Source organism: Linepithema humile, chromosome 2, assembly GCF_040581485.1.
Source record: "Linepithema humile isolate Giens D197 chromosome 2, Lhum_UNIL_v1.0, whole genome shotgun sequence".
Lineage (NCBI taxonomy): Eukaryota > Metazoa > Arthropoda > Insecta > Hymenoptera > Formicidae > Linepithema > Linepithema humile.
The window spans coordinates 17,359,150-17,375,686 of NC_090129.1; the positions used below are offsets into that span (position 1 = coordinate 17,359,150).

At 37.5% G+C, this 16,537-nt stretch overlaps 1 long non-coding RNA gene across 2 annotated transcripts in view; it reads right to left on the bottom strand.

Moving 5' to 3' along the window:
• Positions 1-2,727: 2,727 nt before the first annotated feature.
• LOC105679022 (uncharacterized) overlaps positions 2,728-16,537 on the bottom strand; it is a 148,503-nt gene continuing 134,693 nt past the window's right edge. The window contains exons 3-4 of one of the 2 annotated variants that reach the window (XR_001101783.2): positions 3,572-3,825; positions 2,728-2,956 (exon numbers count right to left, since the gene is read on the bottom strand). This is a non-coding gene — a long non-coding RNA (uncharacterized lncRNA). The remainder of the gene's footprint in view (positions 2,957-3,571; positions 3,826-16,537) is intronic. The other variant, XR_001101784.2, reaches the window with a different exon arrangement.

Below are 16,537 nucleotides of genomic sequence, written 5' to 3' on the forward strand. Positions count from 1 at the left end.
ATAACAGCATCTCGATTTCTTTCTTGACGCAAAGGTGAAAACAGTGAATATATATGAAGAGAATACTTTTGAAATATCTAAAAATTGTATGAGATCTGAAAATTTTTCTTGGACAAAATTTATCAATAGAGCACTCGAACTTTTTACCGCGATTTATGATCTCATTTTGTTCCATCAATCAATCGAGTACTCCATTCATCAATTCTGATTGTGCAACAAATATTATTTTCAGATCTGTATCTGGCACAATTTTTAGATATTTCAGCAAATCTTCTTTTCGTGTGCACAAATATTGAATAAAAGTTGAAAAAATAAAATGTGAAAATACAGCAAAAATTTCTTTGATATCGAAATATCATTGTTATTACTTGAGCGAAACAAATCGTGAAAAATTTGATGAAATTCGATTAATCGCGCAGACGTTGACGCGTGCAAAAATTTTTCGGCAAAAATATGAATTATGTACAACGCTATCGCTATGTGTATACACATAACGTTAGCAGCACTATTTTAGTTCCGGTTTTACGCTTGCTCCGAAGATGATCGCGCAATAACAGTTTGGCGAAAAGTTTGCCGCCTCGTTTTGCAGAAATGCGGCGGATAAGTGTTAGCCGCGTATCTACAAAGCGATGGTTAAAATTCAGTCGCGGCCCGAAGCCGCCCCCTCATAAAGGAAGCGTCGGTTCATAAATTGCCCCTTCCTCCTCTTTCCTCCCACCTCACCCGTGGCGCAACGATCTCAATTTTGAGGGTGCCAGCAGGAAACTACCACCCTCGACAAAACTTACTGAATTCATTATAGGACGAACAAAGGCACCACCGAGGAGCCTCAGGCGACGTGCTCGCATGCCGCAGTAGGACGATGTAGTGTAGGGCCCCAATGTGCGAAGGGCCACACCCCCCCCCCCTCCCTCTCTCTCTCTTCCTCTCGCGAAACTCTCTTTAAAACGCAAAAAATCACTTGTAATGCCGTACCGCTAATAAGTGACAATTGCCTGCCATTAAAAGTGTCGATCGTTGCGCGATGAAAATGAATGCTTTTTCTGAATACAATCGAAGTTGGGGAGGAGTAAAACCAACGAGAAAAGCGAAGGGAACGAATAATAACTAATAAATGCGACTTAAAAGCACGATTCCTCAACATTTAGTCAAATTTTCTCTACTGCACAGAGTGTCTTGGACGTGCATTCTTCCTGCGATAATGGATTATCAGTTTTCAAAAATATTTTAACACAAAAAACTTTAAGTTAAATGATTTCTAAATCTATTTACACTCTTTGTCTGTCAAAATTGATTTAATAATGAGAGCAAACGCATTTTGTTGTTCATTTTCCTAAATTTCTTCAAAAATAGTTTTCTAACATTCCAATTTTCCAAAAAGTAATGTGAAAGTGGAGAAATGTAGCGCATCAAATCCATTAAAAATCACAAAGAGGGTAAATGTATATGTTAAAAATTTGAGGATATTTAATGAAGTGTGACAATGATATCAATAAGGACGTTAACATTTCGTTAAATTCAACGAAATGTGCCGGAGTATATTATTTTACGGCGAATGCTCGGATCTCAGGATTTCATTCCATCCGCAATTTGTGGTATTTGATTCTACGGAAGGTATGCACACGAAATCGGCATAATCGTGTTTGTTTCGCATTACCTATCTTGCGGGCGTGCAACGCTGGCGGAGGAATGCGGTCCGATTATTCGAAGGAAGCCGGAGGATCCGTCCCAAGATCTTTGCAACGATCGAGACGTCAGAATCGCCGATAACGTCGTTCGAAAAACCCGTCATGAATTCTTCATGCCATACCTTGTACAGAAAAACTCTGCGGCGAGTCCGAAAATTTTCAACCCAATCGGCAAACGGTTGACAACGCGGATATTCATATAATATTTAACTCAATTGCGATTTATTAAAATTCATAATTAAAGTCGGTCAGTTGCCAAATTTTCTAGGAAAATATGAATTTTAATCCTGTTCAAAGAATTTTATAAAGTTTAACAAACTAGCAGAAAAAATAATTAGCATAAGTTATAGTAATAGAATAAAATTTTTTCTACCCACAACTTGCTGTTTACAAGTTTCCTTAACGCACAGACGTATCTAATTACATCGGAAGCCCTCTTTGGCACATTTTTTTTAATGTAAAATGATAAGGGCCAGCGAACAAGAGCATTGAGCACCGTTGCCGGGAAAAAAAAACTGACTTTTCACGTCCGTAAGGCAAAACTCATCGCGCGCCGACAGGTGTGTAAGATCGTTTAAATCGCCGGATCAAATTCGGACGTTCCTTCCTTATGATCGAGGGAATGATGAAACGCATGCGAATGTGCAAGCAGATGCTACGAGAGAAAGGCGAGAAAGCGTATTCGCGCATTTCTGTATCTTCGAAACAGCAATAATCAATTACCAGACATACAATTTTAATAAAATTCTAATTGAATAAAGTAATTTGTCATATACTTATAGTAATGATGTTAGCTTTTGTAATATCTTATTTAAAATAAATTGCAGCTTGTTTATCAAGTATCAAACAACCCTACTTTTATACACGTTATTTTAAAAAAAAACGCTGACCTTGATAAGATTATTATAGAAGATAAAGACTACAAAATAAAAAATAATTAATAATATTTTTTATCATGATCTAATTTTATGTTAAAAGTAATGAAAAGGCATTTAGATTTCTGAAAGGGAAAAGTTGAAAAGCTCTGGGAGTCTCCGAGTTATGGAAGGCAAATCGACTTTTTTTTATTGGCACCCCTCTTTCTCTCCCAAACACGCTTATTGTCTGATCTCGTAACGCTGCGAACTCGATCGAATTTCACGGTGTCGGCACGAAGAGATCTCAGGAAGTAGGCCATCTTTTTTATTGCGCATCTTTTCAACGCATCCGCCGTAGATCACAGCTGCGGACGATCCATCGGCTGACCGGCAAATCATTTCCATTTTCACCTGTTTGGAAAAAAATATTGTTAAAGAATAGAATTCACTCTTTTCATAATAGCTATATTTTCTTTCTAGAATATTTAAATGCACTTTGTACATCGTTGTCTATCTGTTTTCTTTCTCTTTAAAGACTATTTTTTTATTTTACATCAAACGTAGAAAGAAAAAGTAAATGTATTTGTTGAAAAGAATAAACTACATTATTTCTCAAGCAGTTGTATTGCACAAATCCACTTTTAATGTCCACTCGAGACTTTTTTTTGTTGTGTAAAAAAACCTCATGAGAAAATGATATAATTAGTAGATTAAACATCTATAATATATATAATATTTAATATTATTATTTTATATATCTAAAATATCTTGAAAGAAAATATTATTTCCAAACTGAAAAAGACACAATTTTTTTCCCATAATTCACCTTGCACTTATATTTATAAGCAGCTTATAAATAGAGTTGTTGTGTTTAATTTTGAGAAATAATCACAAAATTACGCTCGATTCAAGAATGCAAAAAGAAAAAAAGTACAATACGCACACTTGCCCTACATTTCGTACCTTACTTAGCTTGGTTAGTGAAATTCACTCTTAGAAGAGAAAAGCAATGCTGGAGAAACGCACGTGACTCAAGATTCCGCTAGAAATCCGCTGCAGAATCCCCATGGAATCCACACGAGCGAATTGCCTATTTCTACGATGCTGTCGGGGGCGCCGTTTCTCCACCCGGCGTTTATCGTCCGCCAAAGCCAGAACCGCCAAAGCGAGAGCCGCACACATACTTGCGCAGCTACTTAGACCGGTATTACACCGTCTGCGTGCCGGGTTCCATAAGGTTGGCCGATTATTGATGAAGCCGCGGCCACGCGAGGCGCATCCTGCTCGCGAGAATACAGTTATGATTGCTACAAGCAGCGATGGCGAGCTTTATTAACGTGAGAAAACATGGCTACCTTCCTCCCCCCCCTCTCTCTCTCTTTCTTCTCCCCCTTTCTTATTGTTATCCCGAATTAGCACGAAGCTCGATGATAAATATCGCTCTGCGGAAATTGTAAATCCATTCGAAACGCGGCAACGGAACGCTTTTCAATGTAAAATAAAAAGATGGGGCTTATCAATGATGACATACTCGTTGTGACACGTGAATGGCTTTCGTGATTAGCGATCGATCGCGTAATGAAAATTAATTTCCGTCATATCGCCGCGTTAACACGACGCGGTCATTTGTTTTCCATCTCAAACGGCCGACGACGACAACAAGAGACCCAATGATGAACCGGGAGAGGACAGCGGGGCCGCATTCCATCGAGCCGAGAGATTTATTTGTCGAATAAATGTTGAAGAGGTATTTTTAATGGCTGACAATAGTGGTCCGATAGTGATCTGAGAAACGTATTGTCGCTGAACGTCGTATATAATCCCGGAGGCATCGACGCAGCCAACAAAACGGACACATAGCTGTACCCCTTCCCCTCCCCCCCTTCCCCTCCCCTCCCCACGCTCGCTCTCTCTCGCCAGGGACCCACCTTCCCATTAAGACTATCTCTTCCTTCTCTTCTCTCATTAATTTTTTTCCTTTTCTCTCTTATCAGCCCCAAGGAAGAACTTACACGATTTCTACACGATCATCGAAATTGAATGCGTTAGGCGGCTTTTTTTTAGTGAACCATTAAGGGAGAGCTACTTGATGTAATCCGATGCATTCCGACGCGAAGCGACTAAGATATGTGTGACCGCTATTATTAATTCGAATCCGAAATTGTGTAAATCAAGCTAATCAGACAGAAATTAAGGGTGACAGAAATTGATCAAATGTTACGTGCACATATTTCGCGTCGAAATATATTTAAATATATTCACATTTCCATTGAATTTCGTGCCGACAGGCAGATTATAAGCTGCTGGGAAGATACTGAACTGAAAAATACCAGCACGGTGGATATTTCAGGATGAAATATTATTCGCGCATTTTATTTTGATTACCGGAAATCATTCAAATACGAACAAAAGTGAAATGCAGTTCGACTTGACACATTTTTGCGGAAACACAATTTCCACGATTCACTTTTCTTTCAGTTCGGAGGACTCATCCGGGATGATCATCCGGAGTGAATCGTGTAAATTTGCCTTGAGAGAGAGATTCTTTCATGCCCTCCTCGCGCCATGATCTTTACTTGTTCTCGCTTTCTCGATCCACGTTTATTTTACCAATGCCTCCCCCCCCCCTTTCTCACGCTCTCTCTCTCTCTCTCTCTCTCTCTCTCTCTCTCTCTCTCTCTCTCTCTCTCTCTCTCTCTCTCTCTCTCTCTCTCTCCCTCTCTCTCTCTCTCTCTTTTCTTTTCTTTTTTGCTTGCTCATACTTCCTTTTCCTCGTCTCTTTCTTTCCATTGCCTCATGAGCGACGCGTGTTGCTAGATAAAGCCTTTGAAGTCGACTCTTTTGTAAATCGACGTTATTATTGTAATTGAATACTTGTCTCTCCCAGAGAAATATCCTTTGGGTTCGCGTACTTACGATGCGGGGATCAAATTGGATCTAACGCCGTGTGAGGACAAAAAGGGGAATTGATAGTCAAAGTTCCTCGCGACTCATGCCGAGCTTCAGCGAGTTCTCATTCCAATTTCGAAAAATTCCAATTGAAGAAAAAAATGTGCGATGTTAAACGCGGAAAAATTTTCAGCTTACTAGTTTTTTCTCGGATATTAAATATCACACGTTTGACACAAAGTATGATTGGTTATTTGTACATTTATCTTACTTCTAGATTATTTTATTCACGCATTATTGTAAATAATTAAAAAATAACAATGCCAACAAAATATATATCAAAGCAAAATTTTTACACAGTATTTTATCAAAGCATGTGCACTTGATGTCTATTTTTCCCTTTTTTTAGTAATAAAAACTTACTCATCACTTTAATAACAAAACGTACTCATAATTTCCGTTGTAAGATCTTTTTAGCATTTTCCTTCAATTATCATGCATCCTTTGACGCCTATTGTGACGTATTCAAAAAAAAGATCGTAAAACCAACACATTTACTTATTTATTTTATTGCAATCATTTAACTGCAATCAGGGGCAATTTGTGATTTGCGAATTATCCGCACTTCATGTCTCCACCATGATAAACAAATATAAATAACGATATCAATTATCCAATATACAGAAAATTCGTAAAATGTGCAAACTAACGGCAACGTTTTGCTGCAAATTGCGCGAATTTTGGTCAGCGAGAATTTTGAGCTTAAAAAGGGCAATTAACCGCGTAGGAATTAAAGGCCTCGTGTTTCAGGATAGACTGATCGAATGATAATGATATAGAATCATATCAAAAATCGTTACAAAAAGATAATAATAATTGCATACTAAAGTGATTCGCAATAAGAAGCCATTTAAAAGCAGACGAGTGTAAAATATATTATAATAAATACGATATAAATATTCAAATTAAACAGAAATTCTTCACTTAAGCAAAAAATAATATTTTTAACTAAAAAAAATTGTAATAAAATAAAAAAGTAGCAGAAAATTTACGCCATTAATTCGTAATTAAAAACTTTCACATAAATTGTACAAAGAGTGCGAAACATTTATCGATCTGCTATCTTAACATAAAAGTTTCAATTGCTTAAAAGTAGTTGTTGAAAATAAAGGACGAATGAAAGAACGCACGAACAGATTTGAATCGGACGCATTTCGCGATATCAAAATCTCCCCAGGCATTCAATTAATTTCGCCATTATCCCCTGCTTCCGTCTTAACGCGTGTATAATCCGCGATGCGGATGTCTATCTCTCTTTCTCTTCCTCTCGGGCAAACCGGAACTAAGCTTACAAGCGCATTAGCGTACACAAGCGCGCGCGCGCGCGAGTCTCACTCGAAAGTTAGAAATATCTGTTTTCCCGGCGAGCAGAGAGCGAAGCTAGACACAGTTATGAGATGGCGTCGCGCAGAAGCTGCGTTTAATTGGACGACTTCCAGGCGCCGCCGGGATATTAGGATCCCGGCAAGATCCCGGACGGAGGAGAGAGAGAGAGAGAGAGAACCCCGCCGACCCGTCAGGGTCGTCGCGTATCGACTAATGTCGCTTTAACATTGTATCCGAATTATCAGTTGCCGCGCCAGACCGACCGGATTAATTAAGCTAATTATTGTTTGCGCTCGAATGCGCGCGACCGAAGCCGTTTCGCACCGCTGCGGACGCGTTTCGAAGGCACGCGCGTAAGATCCGCGATTATTGCACGGATGGACGGTTTTCGCACGCGACAAGCACCAACCGAGAAATGCGCTTGCAAATTTCCGACCGGAGCTGTCGATGTTCGAGAAACCGAAACTCTCGATAAATCGGATTTCCTCGGGAGTTTCCAGTGACGAAATTCGACTAGTTTCGAGCTTTTCTCTCTCCGCCGAGAGAGTAATTGCATATGAGAAATTGTTATACGCGCGTACTTCACGGCAGTGAATAGCGCGAAACCGAATTTTAATACGATAGATTTAATATATTTATGCGACGCCTCTCTCTCTGTTATGTATTAAGAGGAGGGAGCACAAATTAATTAATTAATTAAAAATTATGCAATTTGAATTAATATTAAATATTAACAAATTTTGAAACACATTGAAATAAATTTAATATTAATAGAATATTTTAATAAATTGAATTAAACTGTCAATTTACTTATCATCTATATTTTGATTAATTTGAGAATGAAAAGTAAATTAAAATATCATAATTGGTATCCTCGTTTATGGCATCCACATCTGTTCGTATTTAACAATAACAATAATGTACACTGCAATCGTATATTTTTTTAATTTATCGATATCTGTACAAATGCTTATGATTCTAGACACGCTAGCATTGCGCTTGCGCTTTTCTTTATCATCAACAGCATACACAGATGGCTCGTTGTGCACATCGCATTCATCGGTCCTTTCTCCGTCGTCCCTATCCTTGCTGTCCCGGCTGTCGTTACCGTTATTGTAACGACGCCTGTCAGGTGCAAAGATTTGTATCGAGACGCGATTGGCGCAATACGCGCCGAGTGTATCGGATTCGACACGAATAAATTTCGCGCTCCCTCTCTCTAAGTTGCGCATTAAGGATTACGCGCGGGAGGATACTGATGGAATTTCGAGACTGCTACGTCGAAATTGCACTCGCGTGGATAGCCACGCCTCAACGCACACGATACAGTATTTTCTGTTAAATTTGTCTTTTATCAAGGCTGCTCTTCTTTCACAATATTCGAGATGAAGATTTATTTTCACGATTATTAATTTCTTTTTTGGATTACTAATTTTTTTTAATGTCTTTATTGCAATATTTTATTACGCTGCAAAAAATATACGTATTCCGAGAACATTGCAAACAATAGCTACTTCAGTTTGTTAAATATACTTTATTACGACAAATAAATACGTATATTTTTTATTCTTTTTAACATTTTTATTTTTTTCTAAAATTAACATCTCGAATTGTTAATATTCGCTAATAAAATTTCTTTCTTATAAAACAGATTTCTCAAACATTTCGATTGCGGATACTACGTCGGTAATGCTTAATGATTCGAATGACTATTGAACTCCTAATCGTAGAACCTAACAACGTGGTGAAACTAATTGCATATTGATCGTAATATCGATGTATTGCCTAGTTAATTGCATAATCGGCTTGCGTGTGCCTCGCCGTTTAGCGCGTTAAGCAGATCGGCGATATTTCGCGACGTACGTCCACGAATTCGCTCGCGCGTCGTATATCTGCCATAAGCGATGTTGTTACAATTTCAAATCGCGCTATCGCGTGGCGTCCTGCATTCCAGAATTTCGAAAGGGCCGATGAAATTGTTAATTTCACAGACATATTATTTCGACAAACATTTCCCGGCATTTTAACCGGCGCGGCGCAGTGCCGGTTTATTTTTGCACAGTGCGTAATGAATTCCGGTTCGACGATTTTGCCGTTTTATACGCTGTATTTGCCGAGGTAAAACATTTAATCGCGACGAATTAACTTACTACGCGGAATTAAATTATTCCGGCACGCCTGGGTTTTTAAATCCGCCCAGCCGCCCGTTTTATCACGATGATTTGCGCACGTCTTTTTTACACCAAAAACACACGATTAATATTTATGGCAAACCTGGGATAAAACTAATATGTAATATGTTTAAAGTATCAACAAAGAAATTTAAATAAATGAAAACAATTATAATAAATCAAAACAACATTTTTACTGTAGCTAAAATTACTAAGTTGACGCCAGTGAAAAATAAAAATTAAGCAAAAATTAACATTTTAAGTAATATCTTACTGTTTTTGAAAAAATGCTTATTAAAATAAACGATACATGCAAACTTTTACTTGCAATAATACGTTTGTTTCGGTACATGTTTTGTCATATGACAAAAAAATCGACGGACTTTATTGTTTCAAATTGATTTTTATAACTGTGATAAAATGTAATAATTATTACATTTTATTTTATGCCTAAGCAAACATTAATGTTTGCTTAGGCACAACAAACATTCGGTTAGCACAAAATCAATGAGCGAAAGAGAATACCGATTAATCTTGTCGCCGCCCTTAGCCTCTCTTCTTCCACCGCGAGCATAATCCACGACGCTGCTTTGGGTTCCATGGGGAAACCATAGATTCTCTCTCTCGCCGCCGCGCCTGCCACACTCCCGGTCCTCTCACCTTGTTCGAAACAAGACGGGCTTACATGCGTATTTATGTATAACCCGCGTCTTATACTCGAAAGCCCGACGTACAAATTTCAAGCCCTTCTGAGCGAGGAAAGCGTCAGCGAGAGATAAATTCCTTCCAAGAATTGAAAGATGCAAAACAGGAAGTAGTACCTCCAGTCTCGGTAATTTTATAAATGGGCAGAAAGACATTTTAACAGAAACTCATTTTCATGAATATATTTATCCGTTCGTCTATCCAATGCTTGCTTGGCAGAATTAAAAGAAAATTAAAAATTACGTTACATTAAACATTTAGAATCGTTTTTTTGGCACATTGTAATAAAACAGTATTTATAAAGAAAGAAAATATTTCTTGAAGTTTTCCAAGATTGAAAATAATAACTGTAACAATAAATTATGAGAACTGAATAAGTTTTGATAATAAAATGTAAAATTGTAATAATTTAAAGAAATGCTTTAACGACAATGAAAAATTGTAACTTTGTAAACAATAAAAAATGTTCATATCTAAATAATTATATTAACAAAAATTCTAATTTAAATGTTTTATTTGGAAATTATTATAAAAGCAATTAATAGAAATAGAGGAGGTATTGATACGATTTGCTAATATCATTTGCAATTTTCTCGGACGATTACAAGCGCATCACGTAGCGTCTAGAAATTATCACGACGCGACGTCGCTTCATGCACAGTTACAATCTCTGGGATGTAACTGCGTGCATATACGCGTCGTGCACGGTATAGTAATCGGATCATAATGTAATCTGCGACTGAATATTGCGACCACCCGCTCGCCTCATCGCTCACTCGCGTGCTAAGGAATCATGTAATCAATCTAATCGATTATCTGCGAGGAAAAAATAAATTCAGAAATGTAGAAAATTTTAAATAAAGACTGAAAATCCAATAATGATAAAGAAAAACAGAGGTAAAGAAAAATAAAAAAATACCCAAATACAATAATGCATAGTTCAGTGGACGGTCCGCAACGATGATATAGAAACAAAAAGTTCCAGGAATAACGGAGATTCCGACTTTTATGAATCGTGACATCGAAATTTTGAAATGTTTCCAGGAACTTTTCCGACTTCTAAAGCCCGTCAAGGTTCAAAAATTTTATTTTTGAGGAATTTCTAAATATTTCGAGTTCAATGACACATGATTCTTTTTAATATAAAAAATTGTAAAAATTTTGTTTCCTAAAAATAATTTCCAAACATCAACGGAAAGAACAATTTTCAATTATTCAAAATTTTAATAATTAAAATATCAAGAAATGCAAAAGCTTTGTACTTAAATAAATCTCCATTTGAAATTGAGACTTAATGAGACTTAATGTACAAAAATCCGAGATAAAAGACTCCTTTTTGTACCTTTCTCATATAACAAAAGTCTAAAATTAACGCAGAAAAATATGTCAGATTAAGATATAAAATAACTCGTAAAATACTTAATTGAAAAGAACTTTATTATAGTGTTTTGAAAAGCTCTCGAGGTCAGCTACAAGAAAATGCAATCAAAAATAGGGATTTTCATTTAAAAATTTCAAAGTAATTTTTACGTGACCTTGACAACGCTATCCAAGGTCACACTAACCTTGCTATGTAATGCGTCCCTTAAAACCCTAAAACTTTTGTCTGGGACATTTTTCAAAAAATGCACATTTTTCGAAAAATCAGCCTAACACGGTCGCTCTGTTACACCCGGTATCGATTAATGCAACTTAAAAGTGAATCCAAAGGAAGAATATCGATTCTGCGAGAATCGAAAAGACTAGAACAACGAATCACAGATCTGATTAGATGTCGGAAATTAACATCTGTAACGCAATCGAGAAGTTATACACAGCCGTGACACGGAAACTCCACAAATTATCAGCGGCATTACATCGCTCTGTGCGCAGTTACAATTTCTAATATGTAATAGCGCAAGCGCCGTGCCCTGTATAGTAATCGGGTCATAATGCAATCCGCGCCGATGGATATAGTCGACGACCGCTCACGTACTCCGGAATCGTGTAACTTTATTGGAAGACGACGAGGGACTTCCGTCCGGTTATCTCTTCGAGCCGACGTGGCCGCCGACGGATCCTGAAGGGACGCGGACAGGGCGCAAGGGGTTGGTACTAATAGCCCTTAAGTTGGATGAAGTTGGCCATTGTACCAGCCGTCTGGGCGTACGTGATCAGTTTTATCCCTGGATAATCGCACCGCTGGAGACTCGATCTCCCTGTCGTCACAGATGATCGTAAAGAATCGTAGAAGACATTATATTAGTGAAATTTGTGCAAAAAGACGCGAATTGCTGCGTCATCTTTCTATTATATTAGTTAACTCTGTCAAATCGTAAAACGATGATAGGTAAGAGCTCGCTACAAATTTTGCATAATTTAAAACATTGATCAATATATTAATTTAAAAGAAACTCAGTAGCCAAGTTATCACAAACAAATGATATATTAATCACTACTACAGGTATCATAAATATATTTCGATTACCAGAAAAAGTAGAATACTCTGACTCGTGTCTCTCGTGCTCAAATGTCGCGCAAACAATTCATAAAAAAAAAAAAAAGAAACGGACTCATCGTTCTGTCACTCGATAACGAGCGTCGCAGCGCTCAAAGATCAATCTTGCAGCGGTAATTCGCGCGCGCTACCTACAAATTACTCAAATAGCGACTCGACAACGACACAACGGTGTACGTGCCGCTGACTCGACAACAGCACAATCATCATCGCATGATCGGCGATGTCCGGCGCGACGCGATTACACGCGTTTCACAATGACGGAAGTCGCGGAGGTGCGAAGGGCGCGCGAAGAACGGCGGGGATCGAGGTGGTTGAGTTACGCGAAGAAGCATGCGTTAATGATTTCGGCAGGTTTGTACACACCGGCGACGTACATTGTAAGGGCCCGCTCACAAAGCGGCGTTAAATCCACCGGCGACGATGACCCCGCTGCCAGTCATCGTCGATAATGATCATTTCTCCACCCATTCGTCCTTTCCGCTTCTTCTTCTCTTCCTCCTCCTGTTCCAACAACTCGTTCTCCTACTACTTCCCCCCCCCCCCTCTCCCCTCTCCCTTTCTCTGGTCTTTATTTCTATATTTCCGTTTAATACATGTATAGGTATGCATATTTGTTTTCGCCCTTTTTAAAAGACCTTCAGTTTATGTGAAATTGTTTTTATTATTATTCACATCAAGCTTACATATTGCAAAATTTCAGACAACTCAAATATACACACACATGTGTATAAATTTGTAATCATGCACTGATATCTTGCATGTTCTCACAATGAGTGGCTGCACACTACAACGGACATTTCTTAAGATAAACTTTTTTATTTTGTATGCAATCACACTCATTATGTATAACTTGCAATTAATATTATAATTTTAATCTAATCTGCTTTATTTATTAACACTTATGCTGCTTTTTCGAGTGCTATTTTTTTTATCGCATTATTTTTTTTGCACATTTGTCAAGAGAAACACTTCTCTTTCCTTTCTGTTATCTTGTTTCTTTTTTTCGCTCCCTCTTCTTCTTCTTCTTTTTCTTCATTCATTCTCCTCTCGCGGGAGTGCATACACGCATACCTTAATGACGCGAACCCGCACGCGTCTCCTAATAACCATCGTCATTAGCGTACGCGGAACCAACGCGCCGCCGTCGCGAGAAGGCGAAATTTTTGGGCGCGGAGACATTTCGACAATGCCACTCATGTCATTTGCGGCATCTTCGCGTGGGCACGTCATTAAGACTTCTTTTATAAACGCATCTTTTGTCGCGTCTCCTAACACGACAATCGCAACATACACGTTGAAGATTAATAACATCAGATAAGTAAATTTATATATTCTTAATATATTATTTATAAAACGAAAAAAACAGTCACTTCTGTCTTTTATCTGAAAAGAAAGAAACAAATTTGACAAATTCGTTGATAGCTTTGCAGCTTATTAATTGAGAATGTTTCATTTTCAATTATTTATTGTTTATTGAAATGTGTTGCTTTCTCGATGTTTTAATTAAAAAAAAATTTATTCCAAATTGATTAGAAAGATAAACGATACGACTTGGCAAAGGTATCCTAATTATCTAAATACAATCTTGTACAGATAATTGTGTCTAATTTCTTGATGCACGACGTAACTTCATAATTTACCACATCCAATTTGCGAAACAGAGACTTCGGAGAGAAATCTAAATTTCTACAATGTAATGAGTTACGGAATATACAGTCTTCTCTCAAAAACATTACTCTATTATAAATTTTTTCGGAGAGCATCATGGGTGGTACGAGTTGGTTACATTTAAATGCGAGTTTCGCAAGAGGCTAATTTCTAACGTCGTTACAGGATATTAATCATCATCGTGCCCCTTTCTAGCCAGCTTCTTTAAAGTTCGACGCGGCCGACGTTACATCATTACGTTACATCACCGCTAGATAACTCGTGAAAAGACCGAGGGACCGTGGTAGGAACCGGATAACGGCTGCTGTCCGACGATCAGTGTAATTACAATAATAACTCCCGGCGAACGCGGTGGCGTCGCGACGCCTGGCGTCGCAGCCGGGACGTCCGCTCGACGAAATAACGCGTTATGATTCGCCACGTCAGGAAACCGCAGCTGCAATTCAATGTTAACATCGGAATAAATGTTTCACGTATACTGCTGACAACAATAGCGTTTCGCATATTGATACTAAAATATTACATTCTTTATATATAAAATTAGAGAAATTCGAGCATATTTTTCAGATAGATTAGTAGACTCTTTGGGATTATTTTTTTATTTCAACTACAAAAAGAATTGTCAAATTGTTTTCTTACTTCTAATTTATACAGTTATATAATTTTGTAGAATTTTTTGACACTCTTGTAACTTTTTATATTTTATTTCGCATCATTAAATTATTTCTATTAAAAAACACATATTCTGTGTGATTCAATAAACACGCGAGATTTTCATAATGTTTCAAAATACCGCCACAATAACAAATATTTTTTATAAATATTTATCAATATTTTGATAATAATGTAACGTATATTATCGCATTTACTCAATTTTCTCATTTAGATAATAAATAAATTCATCTTTTCCACTCTAAAAGAGACAGTTACATCCTTTTTACTGTCTAGATTTACTCAAAACCGCAGTGAACGAAGCACGTAAAACAGATTAGACAATTCTTGTTAAGCTAATAGTATGATATCACGCATGATTATATTCATCGTGGATGCGTGCAATCGCGTGATATTCTTAAATAAACTTCTTACCTTTTCTTGAAAGTCTCAACAAAAAACATATCCGACACAAAGTCACTATTAATTAAGTATATTAGGTTTTAAAAAAGTATGCTTATGAAATTCTCAGTCAATTAATTATTTGAAAGATTATCGCAAATCAGCTACGCAATTACAAAATCAAAATTACAATACTCAAAATTCTGACTTATTTAATTCATTAAATGTTCAAAATGCCTACTATGGATTTTTAAACATTTATTTACCGAAATTAACAAAGTATTTCTAACATTTACGTGACGCTTGTGCTTCAGTGTTGACTCTCGAAGTGCTATAAAATGTTAGAAATACTTTGTTAAGTCGGATAAACAAATATTTACAAAACTAAGTTTTTTTTTTCTTTTATAGAGTCCAAAAATGTAATTTAGGCGTTCCCATTAAAAATTTTCAAGTTAACCTCCACCGACGCAATCAAGGTTTGGAAACTAATCTCCATTCAAGTTTGAGGGTTCTTCAGGCCCGTACAATTCAAGACCCTTAAACGTTTAAAATCGATCGCATAGTTTCCGAAATATCAGGTTGTAAAGAGTTACGTGGACCGTCCTGTATATTTTGTAGCGTGAGAGAAAAATCTGGTCAAATTAATCGCACATTGCAGCGAGTTTCGGATGGAACGATTATTTATTGCTAGCCGAATACTATTTGGCTCATTGTTTCTTTGAATTATGCCTCAACCTCGACGGATTTTAAATATGGTGAGCGCGCCTGCAGTCATAAAAGAGTGCAGTCATACCATCCCGCGACTTTATTTCGCGATTCTCGTGAGGAACGAAATGTCTGTTCCCGGTAACTTCGCCAACACGGCGAATAATAGGATCTACGATCCGCCACATAAATCTTCTTAAGATCGGGGACTGTGCGTCACATAAAGTACATGTTTTACGCGCGAAAAAGATACGCCACGCGAAGAGGAGACACGTGTGTGCGCGCACACAAATGTCGTCAAAGTTCGGGATAAGAATATATCATGAAATGATAATATTGGAAGGATGAAGTTTGTTCAAACAACGTATTCGTAAGAATTAATCACAAGATGCAAGTTTCATATAAATAAATTACATACAGTTTCTCATTCAATTTATTATTGTCTTGAAATATTTAGATCAGAGCTTATTTGACAAAAAGTTATGCTTATAAATATTCAGTTTTCCAGAGTAAAATTCGTCGAAGGACAATTCTGTGTATAAAATTAATTTTTATAAAAACTCTTCGTGATTAATCCGAGTTAGTTTTATATACAATTTTATCGTAAACGAATTCTAGTTTAAATCATTCTCGGATGTGGAATGCGATACTTTTATTTCTGCAAAATTTTTACCGTCCGCATTTTTTCACCCGTCCAATCTGGTGACTTCATTCGCCGTGTTCCCATATAAAGATCCTAGAATCCTCCGGCTAATCGGGGCCTGATGGATCACCGATGGCCGGATAAACGCGGAATACGGAGCGCGCTTTGCTCACTCGCGTCCCCGAGGCGCGTAGCTGCGAATAACGGTGACTAATGAAAACATGCGTTCCCTCATCTCCTAGACGCGCGCGCGATAAGTTCTCACATGATTC